Here is an 11,857-nt window from a genome sequence, read left to right as displayed (position 1 = left end):
CCGGGTCTCCGCGGGCCCCCGGCTCGGCCCCGGGGTGCTCTTGCTGCCGCGGGCGCGGTGTCCGCAGCCGCCGTGTGCGGGGGCTCCCCGCGGCCCCCCAGCGCGAAGCCCCCGCAGCCGCCCGCTGGCGATTGTGATATATGGAGTAATAATTCGTGTCATGAAGATGGTTGATGTTAATAAAGAAGGGGGAGATGTGGGAGTGTGGCCGGGGGGGTCGACAAGCCCCATGGTTGGTGATAACATCGGACTCTTAACGATGAGGCCATCAGGAATGTAAAGAGTTTAGAGGGAACAAAGAAGGGTGATTCAGGAGACGCCATGCCGTCTCGGGTTGCTTGTTCTCCAGCCGTTAAGGCCTGGAAGTTGCTGGGTGTTTGCTGGTTGCCGGGCAAAATTGTTTGACCAATGAAGAGTTAGTGGAAAAGGACTGCTGTGGGGCGAATGGTGTAAGAAGGGAACCTGTCCTCAGTATGGGATGCAACATGATATGATGAAGTTCTGTCATCAATAAAGTAGTAGCAGTTACTGATCCTAAAAGAACCCTGGTGCCCGTGTGGTCGTTACGCCACAAATGGCACCTGAACAGGGACCTGAAGAAAACAAACAGGGACGTGAAAAAAACAAACAGGGACATGAACAACAGGAACAGGGACAGGCTAACAGAACAGGGACCAGGACAGGAACAGGGACATTGATCACCTAATGAAGATAAGTTAGGCCGAACTCAGCAAACCGCTCAAAGAAACTCATATAGAAAGTTGCTGGAAATAGGCGCACCGGAGCTGGAAGGAAGCTCAAGCTGAGAGAAGCGGACCCACGCACACAACTGCCCCTCGCTGGCCGAAGGTAAGCAGTTGCGTGCTATGGGGAATCGTATGACCTTAGAAACAAAGACTGTCCTGGTAACCTTACAGCTTATTCCCTTTATTAACAATCAGGCAGTTTATGATCCTGAAACATGGGACCAAATTGAGGTCAAGGTGTGGGACTCTGCTACTAAAAACGACAAGGTTGCGGTGGGATTGCTCGGCACCTGTCGAGCAGTCTCTGAGGCCTTAAAGAGCCATGTGCGACCACAATGAGAAACGTGTGGTTTGCCAGATAGTGAGGGAGCTGCGGGCTCGTCCACCGATCCTTCTGCTACACCATCGGCCCCCCGCCGCTACTGCCGTCGCAGGCCTTTGCTGTCACCCCCTGGTGACCTGGACGTTCCTTTTGATCCAGGCCCTATAGGCCCTGAAAAGGAGCCGGATCTGTTACCCTTCGATCCGGGAGGAATAGGATACATAAGGCCCGAAGGCCGAGTTGTTTAACAACTTAAAGCGAGATGTATTGTTCCCACGACTAGCCCTGGAATTCTCCGGTGTTTGTAATCAAGAAAAGGAATGGAAAATGGAGACTGTTATATGATCTGAGAAAACTTGATGAAGTCATGGAAGGTATGGGAGCACTTCAACCAGGATTACCAACTCCAACTATGCTCCCCCAGTCATGGACATTAATAGTAATAGACTTAAAGGATTTTTTGTTAAACACTTGCCAGAATTCGGAAAACTTTGCCATGTTTATGTTTCAATTGATACCTTTTCTGATTGTACATATGTATAGGCATACTCGGGTTTCTTATGAATATGTAAAAGCAATGTTCTATATATTTAGAAAGTTTGACGGTTGTGCATGCGTGTTGGTAGAGCGTAGACTCCCCGCGCACCCAGTGCTGTTTACTTGCCTTTTATAAATATTACTAAATTCAGATTGAGTTGTCTCTTCATTTATAACACGATGCTGGCAGAGAAGACGGCCTGCACGCCGCGGAGCCTGATACGCGGAGCTGAAGGCCGAGAGCTGTGAGGAGCCAACTGCGAACTTTTGCCTCTCGCTGCTTGTTTCCCTGCTCCTGCCCACCGCTTCCCTAAGGAACGGGCGTCTTCAAGGGGACACCAGTGCTGCCAGCTAGGGCCTCGCAGCCACGTAGCAGCGGGCCGCTCTCTTGATATGAGCTGGGGCTGCGCCCTGCTGCCAGCACACCACGCGTCCCTGCCGTTTCGCAGCCCCCCACCCAGTACCACCCAGCCTAGCCTCCTGCCTGCCCTGTCTGCATAGCTTGTGGTGGGATCTGGTGGAAACATCCCGGGAACCCACCTGGTCTGTGGCAACCAGGTCTGCCCTTTTCTCGGGTCTCTGGGCAGTGTGCGTACAGCATGCAAGGAGTTAATAGCTAAATGACCCCCTTTTAACAGCACCTGTTAAACAAACTTCACGTGATGTAGTTCCACTTTCTGAAGGGGAGCAGCGCAGCGGGGGATGTGGGGCTGTGTTGCTCCTGCAAGAAGGCAGGGGCCAAGCACACTGTGGGCGCTGGCAGTGTGATGTCCCCCGTTGCAAAGTAGCCACCTTCTTCCACAGCTCCATGCCTAGCTGGACATGAAACATTGTTCAGGCTTTTATAAAAGGTCAGTGTTTGCAGCACAGTCCAATGCAACTTTGCTCAAACTGCCCTCACTGTGCCTTGGGATTTCAACCGGTGGGGCTGTGCTGCTCACTGACATGCTCACACTCCAAATATTTTCCGACATGCAACATCATGCTGCGCAGCACAGCCAGCTGCAATCACGCATCTCCCTGGTCCTTGTGCCTCCACCACATCTCCAACAGACCTGGCATGTCAGTACATTTGCAGCAACTTGCGTCCAGGTGCCTGACTCCTTTCCCAGACTGCCTGGCACCCTGTAGAAGTTGCACACCACCACTTCAGGTTTCTCTGCAACTTGTTGAAGTCTTCCTTGGGTTTATTTTTTATTTCTCATAGGACTACTGCCACTCCTTGTCCTACCGCAAGGCAGCTGCTGTGGTCTCACCTGAGTCGCAGCCTCTTGCCCCGCTGCCACCTTTCCCCATCCTATGATTTAACCAGAGGCCCACTCACTGGGTCTCTCATGCTTCACTCCCATTTTAAAAGAAGGTAGAAAAGAGAAACTGGGGAACTACAGACCAGTGAGCCTCACCTCTGTGCCTGGCAAGATCATGGAAAATGTCAAGGCACATGCAAGACAAAGAGGTGATCTGAGACAGCCAGCACAGCTTCACCAAGGGTAAATAGTGCCTGACCAATCTAGTGGCTTTCTATGATGGAGTGACTGCATCAGTTGACAAAGAAAGACCAATCAATGTCATCTACTTGGACTTCTGCAAGGCCTTTGACATGGTCCCACAGGACATCCTGGTCTCCAAATTGGAGAGAGTTGGATTTGATGGGAGAACCATTCAGTGGATAAGGAGTTGGCTTGAAGGTCGCACGCAGAGAGTGGTGGTCAATGGCTCTATGTCCAAGCAGAGGCTGGTGACACGTGGTGTCCCTCAGGGGTCTGTCCTTGGACCAGTGCTGTTTAGTATATTTATCAACGATATAGACAGTGGGATCGAGTGCACCCTCAGCAAGTTTCCAGATGACACCAAACCGAGTGGTGCAGTTGATACGATAGAAGGAAGGGATGCCATCCAAAGGGACCTGGACAGGCTGGAGAAGTTGGCCCACGTGAACCTAATAAGGTTCAACAAGTCCAAATGCAGGGTGATTCACCTGGGACGGGGCAATCCTGGACATGAGTAACAGGCTAGGAGAAGAACTCACGGAGAGCAGCCCCACAGAGAAGGACCTGGGGATCCTGATGGATGAAAAGCTCAGCATGAGCCAGCAGTGCACGCTTGCAGCCCAGAAGGCCAACTGCATCCTGGGCTGCATTAAAAGAGGAGTGGGCAGCAGATCAGGAGAGGGGATTGCCCCTCTCTACCCTGCACCTGTGAGGACCCACTTGGAGTACTGCGTCCAGGTCTATAGAGCCCCCAGCACAAGAAGGACGTGGGGCTGTTAGAGCGGGTCCAGGGGAGGGCCACAAAGATGATAAAAGGGCTGGAGCACCTCTCCTGTGAGGAAAGGCTGAGAGAGCTGGGGCTGTTCAGCCTACAGAAGATAAGGCTCCGGGGGTGACCTCATTGCAGCTTTTCAGTACTTAAAGGTGTCTTATAAAAAGGATGGAGGACTCTTTACTCGGGTAGATAATGACAGGACAAGGGGGAATGGTTTTAAACTAAAAGAGGGGAGATTTAGATTAGAGGTTAGAAGGAAATTTTTCACTCAGAGGGTGGTGAGGCACTGGCACAGGCTGCCCAGAGAGGCTGTGGATGCCCCATCCCTGGAGGTGTTCAAGGCCAGGTTAGATGAGGCCCTGGGCAACCTGATCTAGTGGGTGGTGTCCCTGCCTATGGCAGGGGGGTTGGAACTAGGTGATCTTTGAGGTCCCTTCCAAAACAAGCCATTCGATGATTCTATGATTCTTCAGATATGTCTCTCCTTCCAGCCTGGCGTGCCTGAGCGCGGGGCCCAGCTCAGCAACCCACCTCTGCCAGCCAGGACCCCACTTCTGAGGGGTTCCCCTGTACAGGCCTGCTGGGGTAGGAGTTGCTTCCCACTGCTACTCTTGGGATGTTTTGGTCAAGGCAAGTTTAAATACCGCAGGAGGGCATATTCGCTTAAATGTGCTGCAATGCTGACATGACGCATGCCACATCAAACTGGCACACTGTACCGGGTCTGGCTGGGATGTTAACTTTCCCTGCAGCAGCCCATACAGTGCTGTGCTCTGCACTTGTAGCTAGAACAGCAGTGGTATCACACCCGTGTTGTGTCTGCTGCTGAGCAGTGCTGGCACAGCATCAGGACTCTCTCTAACCCCCGGAGAGCCAGCAGGCTGGGGGTGGGCAAGAGGTAAGGAAGGAACATCACCAGGGCAGCTGACCTGAGTCAACCAAAGGGATATTCCATACCATATGATGTCAGACTCAGCAATAAAACGTGGAAAAAGGAAGAAGAGGGGAGGGGTGGGCTCCTGTTGTGAAAACGTCTGTCCTCCCAAACAATGGCTACGTGCGTTGAGGCCCTGCTTCAAGGACGTGGTCAAGCATTGCTCATTTGTGGGAAGTAGAGAGTAATTTCTTTCCTCTGCACTTCCACACAGCCTTTGCTTGTTGCTTTTTTTTTCCCCTTTTCCCCTTTCCCTTTTTTCCCTTCAGTTGAATTATTTAATTAATAATAATTTTTCCTTAATAATTATTTTTTCCTTTAATTAAAATATCCTTATCTCAACCCGTGAGTTGTTTCTTTCCTTTTCTTCTTCCCCTCCTCTTCTGAGGAGGGGGAGTGAGAGAGTGGTTGTGGTGGAGTTCAGCTGCCTAACAAGGTAAAACCACCACACACACACTCATAGTTTGAAGTATAAACCCTGATAGGATTCAGATACCTCACCTTCTCAGACTAGTTGTTATAGAAATTTCTCAGCAGTCCCTGCTGGTATTGTAAGGCCCTTACATTTTCAGATCTGGAATGCTGGCCATTACAAATACTAGAGAATGCAAAATCAGAAAAAAAAATATAACAGACACTGATACAATTGTACAAAAGTCACAGCAAAATATCCTAAATATCCTTTTTTTTTTTTTTTCCTGGGCAAATATGGCATTATCATGCGACTATTTTTTCAGCTTTTTAAAATCTAATAAAGTAAGTGGTAACAGGAACTATGTCACAAGAAAAACTTTGGCAAAGCTCTGGCAACTGTTGGCATCTGAGACAGAAAGAAAAGACATAATTATGTGGTAGATTCTCAACAGGTTTCTGCACAATTGGACTTTCAATAGCCATATTGCTTTTATCAAATTTGACATGACACTAAGAATTGGGCGGTCAACACAGACACAATATTGCAACAGATTGTTAACGTCAATAGTCCCAATTAGATGGGAAATCTACATGACTCACTGCAGTTTCTAAACAGCTTGAGTGAGTAGAAACGTGAGCAGGTAACAAGCAAGGAGCATGATGGAAGTGTTGAGCAAAGGACCTGGCCAGGCTGGAGAAATGGGTGACAGGAACCTCCTGCAGTTCAGCAAGGAGAAGCGCAGAGTCCTGCCCTGGGGAGGAACAAGCCCAGACCCCAGGACAGGCTGGGGCACCCAGCTGGAAAGCAGCCTGGCAGAGAAGGCCCTGGGGGTCCTGGTGGGACTGAGTCCAAGTTGAACATCTCTTGTATGAAGAAAGGCTGAGAAAGCCAGACTCTTTTCAGTGGTGCCCAATGCCAGGACAAGAGGCAACGGGCACAAACTGGAACACAGGACGTTCCCTCTGACCATCAGGAAGCACTTGTGTGCTGTGCCGGTGACAGAGCACTGGAACAGGCTGCCAGTTGTGGAGGCTGTGGAGTCTCCTTGGAGATGGTCAGAAGCCATCTGGACAAGGTCCTGGGTCCAGGTGTCCCTGCTTAAGCAGGTGTTTGGGCAGGATGACCTCCAGACATCCCTTCTAACCTAATGCAGTCCGTGATCCTGTGGTGCTTCCTTCCCCAGGAAGTACATTCCTGCTGATTTTCATGCCATCTCTAGCACTTGGGCAACTGAATGATCAGGTGCAGCTGACCCGTCTGAAGACTAATTTGCCAAAACCAACCCAAACCAAAACGAAAAAGGACCAAAACAAAAAAACAAAAACACCACTAAAAAAAAAAGTTCCCAGCTCACTACACTGTTCAACAACCAAACCTAGAGGTACAGGACTGTACTGTTCGACTTATTCATCAATGACTTGGATGATGGAACAGAGTTAACCCCCAGCAAGTATGTGGATGACACAAAACTGAGAGGAGTGGCTGACACACCAGAGGGCTGTGCTGCCATTCAGAGGGACCTGGACAGGCTGGAGCATTGGGCGGAGAGGAACCTCATTAAGTTCAACAAGGGCAAATGCAGGCTCCTGCACCTAGGGCAGAATAACCCCATGCACCATTACAGGTTGGGAGCTGACCTATTGGAAAGCAGCCCTGCGGAGGAAGACCTGGGAGTCCTGGTGGACAGTAAGTTAACCATGAGCCAGCATTGTGCCTTTGTGGCCAAGAAGGCCAATGATATCCTGAGCTGCATTAGGAAGAGTGTTGACAGCAGGTCGAGGGACTTCTAATAGCAATTTTTCTAATAGCCAGGTGGCTGTGGATAGTTTATTTCACTTTGTTTATCTTCATGCAGTGCAACCATGGCTTTATACAGACATTAACAACAAGCAAGTGTTCTGCATCTCATGTGTACCATGAAATATTTCTGCCTGTACCATAATGGAGTAGAGAAATACAGCTCTGGTAGGAAAGCAGATACCTTGAGAAGCAGGATACAGGATGTGGTGCTGAGCGCAGGTGCAGGATGGCAAGAGATGGGGCACAGGAGATCCCAAGGCCAGAAACAGCTATCAGATTGCCAGATGAAGAAGAGCTGCCCCAGAGCTCAACAAAACTGTTTCTAAGGATAATAAAGAACAAGCATCAAACTTTTGTGAACCACACTGGGCTTACTAAATTCAGATGCAATGGTGAAGTTGCAGACCAGTGAAGGAAGAACAAGGTGTAAAAGTGTCTTAGTAAACAAACAGCAAGTGACCTCAAGTGGAACCTGGAATGAGGAAAAAGCACGTACTTAGTCCTGACAAAAGACTCAACTCATTACTTAACTATGTACTTACTCCTGATGAAAGAACTGTGGATGCTGACAACTTGTGATAACAGCCCCTGGCAGACTGAAGCTGTAACATTAGGACCCTGAGTGGCAGAGGAAGGCTGAGCATAACACCCGGAGCAGAACTGGATATTAGGAAAAGTGCAGGCAACTATTATTATTGAGAATTTATTTGTGTAGTGGTATTCATATATTGCCCCTTTTTTTATCTGTAATTATTAGATCTAGACTAATAATAATTCTTTGATGAGACTATTGAAATCTCACTTACTAGAAATAAATTATTCTCTCTTTTCTGTTTACATTTTGCCCATGAGAAGATTTCTGAGCATAACAGGTGGCAGCCAGTGCCTAAACCCCTGTGACATTGGGTATATTCTCATAGTTGTGATTATAGTTAGTGGAAAAAATGGGGGAGAAGAGATCGAAACACCTGAAAAATTAGGGAAATCAGCATTCTTGGAGCACTTTCACTTTTAAATACCTCAGCAGTGTTTGTGGGTTTTTTTTCATAAAATCCTAAATTTTATGCTGCATTATCTTCTTAGAAGCTCTGTCAGATACAATCTTGAATTCCAAAAAATGTCCAGAATAAATGGCATACCAGGAGAGGGGCATTCTTGGAGTTCAGACACACATTTGATATGTGCTTTTGAATACACATCTCTCACATGGAGGACCAATTGCCAAGCTCAGTTTATTTGCAAGTTCCTCATGCAGATTTGAAACATCTTTGATGGAAAAATATGTTATATCCGTCAGCATTCTTCCATGTGAACTTTTAAAACACAACACTAAATAACTAACATTAATATTTTGAAACCTCCCTTCTCAATCCTGCTCAAGAAAATGCAGCATACGTAGTTAAGAATGACAATATTGTGTCAAAGCAACATGATCTTGATTTGCTGTAGAAGAGGGCTCAAAGCATAGATGACAACGTTCAAAGGCAAGATCTAGGCCCACATCGGATGAGTTTGTTGAGACTCCAGTGCACAAGTAAGAGACACCTGAAATGCGAGTTCAGCACACCAGCATCCTACCGGAATTACCTGCATGTACCATGAGTTTCTTCAGTAGATATACCTCTCCTAAAGACCTTGCTGTTTTGTTCTCCCATCAGCATCACCCTCTTGGTGTTTTACCTGACTCTGTCCTTTGAACCTTCTTCTCTCAGTGGGCTGGGACTGCAGCAAGGACAGAGTTGCTGCCTTTGATAAAAGACCTGAGCCTCTGAATAATCCTGTGCTGGGCTGCAAACAGCATCCTGCCAGGAAACAACCACCTGCAGAGACGAGACGTCTCAGATCTACGTGCAGACCAGGAGTGCAGGATAGATTGTGCACAACATGAGAAGCTGCCTGGGGTCTGCTGGGGACGGAGGTGCCATTTGACCAGCGTATTCTTTGCTTTGTGCCATTGCTGCCATGAGCACACACAGGTGGGAGACTCATGTTACAGGGAACCACAGGGAAAGAAGGGCCAGTTTTGTCTTAAAATTGAAAAATTCTTATCCAAACCTGTGGACTATCAAATAACAGATTAAGTTCTGTAGGACCTGCCATACAGGTCTTGCTGTGGGGTGATGGAAGAAAATGCAGGACACAGCTTTTGAAAGGGAAAGATTTCAAAATGAAGTGGGACAACATGATTAAAACAAGCAGAGCCTTACATCCCTGCTCCTTCAAAACATGGCTCTTAACAACTATGGAGCCACACTGGGTATGCAAAATGAGTTTCAATTGACACCTGAAATGTGTGAGCACCTCAAAAGGGGAAGCAGTTTGCAACATGCTGTGTACTGAGCATTGTGCTTGCTGGGCTGTAGAATTAAAAGGACTTTCCTCTACCTCCAGCCATTCTCTGAATAGAGCACTGAAGAGGCTTTAGTAGCTACTTCAGTGTTGCTGACGTCATTACAGATGTTATTAGTACTTGATGTGGAAAAGGAGAAGAAAAGTTGCAGGCAGGTCATTTGACACAATCATTACAGCTAAAATTACTATTTTGTTTTACAGCTGGCACCAAACAGCTTGTGGCAAGTTGTCGCATCTACACTGACCAAGCCAGGGTATGGAGGTTAATCCTCACTAGTGCATCAAGCACTGGGAATTTCACTCCATGGTGCTCAGTGCCAGTAAGGATTTTTTTTTTTTTTCCAAAATAGATAATTTTAGGCACATAAAGTGGCCAGATTTCCACCAGGAGTTCACTCCCTGCTAAGCATCTTAACAGACAAAGCTAGTTTCAGAAGTCTTTTGCAATTCTCATTAAGAATTAATGGAAGCTCCTAGGCAATTTTGAATCTGTCAACTTCACTTAAAGGTATATGGGATCCCTAGGAAGTCTTCTTTCAGTTGGGAGTGCTTCAGAAAGTCCTGCTGAGACAGTTCAGAGAGCAGTGCTTCAAAGAATGGTTTGAGGTTGGGGACCATTTAAAATACAGTGACTACTAGTGCACAGAACTGTGCTACACGGCAAAGCCTTCTCTAGGTTTGGTGAGAACACAGAACAAAATAAGTTGGTTTTCACTCCCAAATGTTTACAAACCAAGGCAGAAATTAAGTTGGCACTAGCATAAATGCAGACTTCCCACAATTTTTACCTGAATCTGCAGCTGTCGTGAGCTCCATCTGTTTTTTTGCTGCTCAGTCTTTCGACTGTCACCTGTCACAATCCAGGATTCAGGGTTGTCATGGAAAACAACAGAGCAAAATGGTTCAACTCGCATAGAATAGAATCATAGAATATCTCAAGTTGGAAGGGACCCACAAGGATCACTGAGTCCAACTCCCGGCACCACACAGGTCTACCCCAAAATTCAGACCATGTGACTAAGTGCACAGCCCAAATGCTTCTTAAACTCTGGCAGGCTTGGTGCAGTGACTCCTTCCCTGGGGAGCCTGTTCCAGTGGACGACCACCCTCTCAGTGAAGAACCTCTTCCTGATGTGTAGCCTAAACCTCCCCTGCCTCAGCTTGACACCATTCCCGCGGGTCCTATCACTGGTGACTAAAGAGAACAGATCGGCGCCTGCCCCTCGTGAGGAAGCTGTAGACCGCGATGAGGTCTCCCCTCAGCCTCCTCTTTTCCAGGCTGAACAAACCAGTTCTCACAGCACGTACGTGGTCCTGCAAGCATTCTTTGTCATAAATGCTCAGGATATGTCTGAAGTGACAGATGGGCTTTGATCTCATGATATCAGCTATTGTTTTTTCTAAAGCTTTTTTCTGTATTTTACTATGGCTTCCACTTTTCTGCTGTCACCTGCTCCAAAAAAAATAAATAACCACCCTGAGTGTTTGCAAAGACAGAGACATACTTTGGATGTTTTTTGCCAATATATTCCAAGACATTCTCTATAGAGTTCTTAAATTCAGTGTGTTGTCTCACTGAAATCCAGGACCTTTCCAACCCATCAGTTTTTCTCTCCTTAAAACCTGGCAATGGCATCTTGCACGTGGTGCTCCTCAGTGCTCAAAGCGGTCTCCTTTGCTCCCCTATCAAAATTCAGCAGAACTTTCTCAGTGCTTCGCTCATTCTCATTGGCTCAGCTTTCCCTTTGCCTGAGAAGTCTAGCAGCTCCACTTGGAGCAACAGGCAAAACGGAAATTACAGACCTGTGGGACAAACCAGTGCTCATGCTATAGATATGTGGCTTTGTGGATGCACTTTTCTGCTCTGGACCTCCACAGCTCTGCATTTTAATAACATACAGAAAGTGACTCTGCTGCTGCATCTTCATGAAGTATTTGCCGGTCTCCGTGCAGACAATGCACTCCCTGAGGCACTGCTCTATGTCCAGGCCAATACCATGCTATTGGCAACAGTAATTCTTGTCCTCTGTCTCCATCCTCACTCCTCCTGAATTCAGCAATACACACTCTGCTTTAGAAAGCTCATCTCTTTGCCTTCTCTGATTGCAAGAAGTCTTCCCTCTGGATCTCTCTCCTAAAAACTATTTTCCTAATATCTGTAACTACATCAGGATGGTTTGTTTTCAAATCTACCAGCAGCTGCCCTTCTTGTCTGGCCATCAGGATCCTGAAATGAGAAATTATTAAAAACACTTGGCAATTATACAAGGCAGTGTAACAAAAGGAACCATACACCCGTAGTTTAGGCTTATACACTACATTTAATAAATGGAAAATAAAAACCATTATTCGCAATGCACAAAGACAAATCAAAGACAGAGTGTTGCAAAGATACCCAGGGACATCATGTTAATTAACCTAATTTATTGGGCTCTTTTGCATAAGGTAAGGCTTACGTGGGAAGGCAAGGCTCTTGAATGTGCCAG

At 47.2% G+C, this 11,857-nt stretch overlaps 1 pseudogene across 1 annotated transcript; it reads right to left on the bottom strand.

The window, feature by feature from the left end:
• Nucleotides 1-120: 120 nt before the first annotated feature.
• Nucleotides 121-11,717, bottom strand: LOC308180908 (protein SLFN14-like; annotated as a pseudogene). The gene is made up of 4 exons (XR_013956152.1): nt 10,796-11,717; nt 10,160-10,289; nt 7,426-7,491; nt 121-7,341 (listed from the first exon to the last, which is right to left on the bottom strand). The product of XR_013956152.1 is annotated as a protein SLFN14-like (transcript).
• Nucleotides 11,718-11,857: the final 140 nt, after the last annotated feature.

The sequence above is a fragment of the Anser brachyrhynchus genome, assembly GCF_964034855.1.
Source record: "Anser brachyrhynchus genome assembly, chromosome: 20".
NCBI classification, from domain to species: Eukaryota; Metazoa; Chordata; class Aves; order Anseriformes; family Anatidae; genus Anser; species Anser brachyrhynchus.
This window is presented reverse-complemented; position numbering and strand designations above follow the sequence as displayed.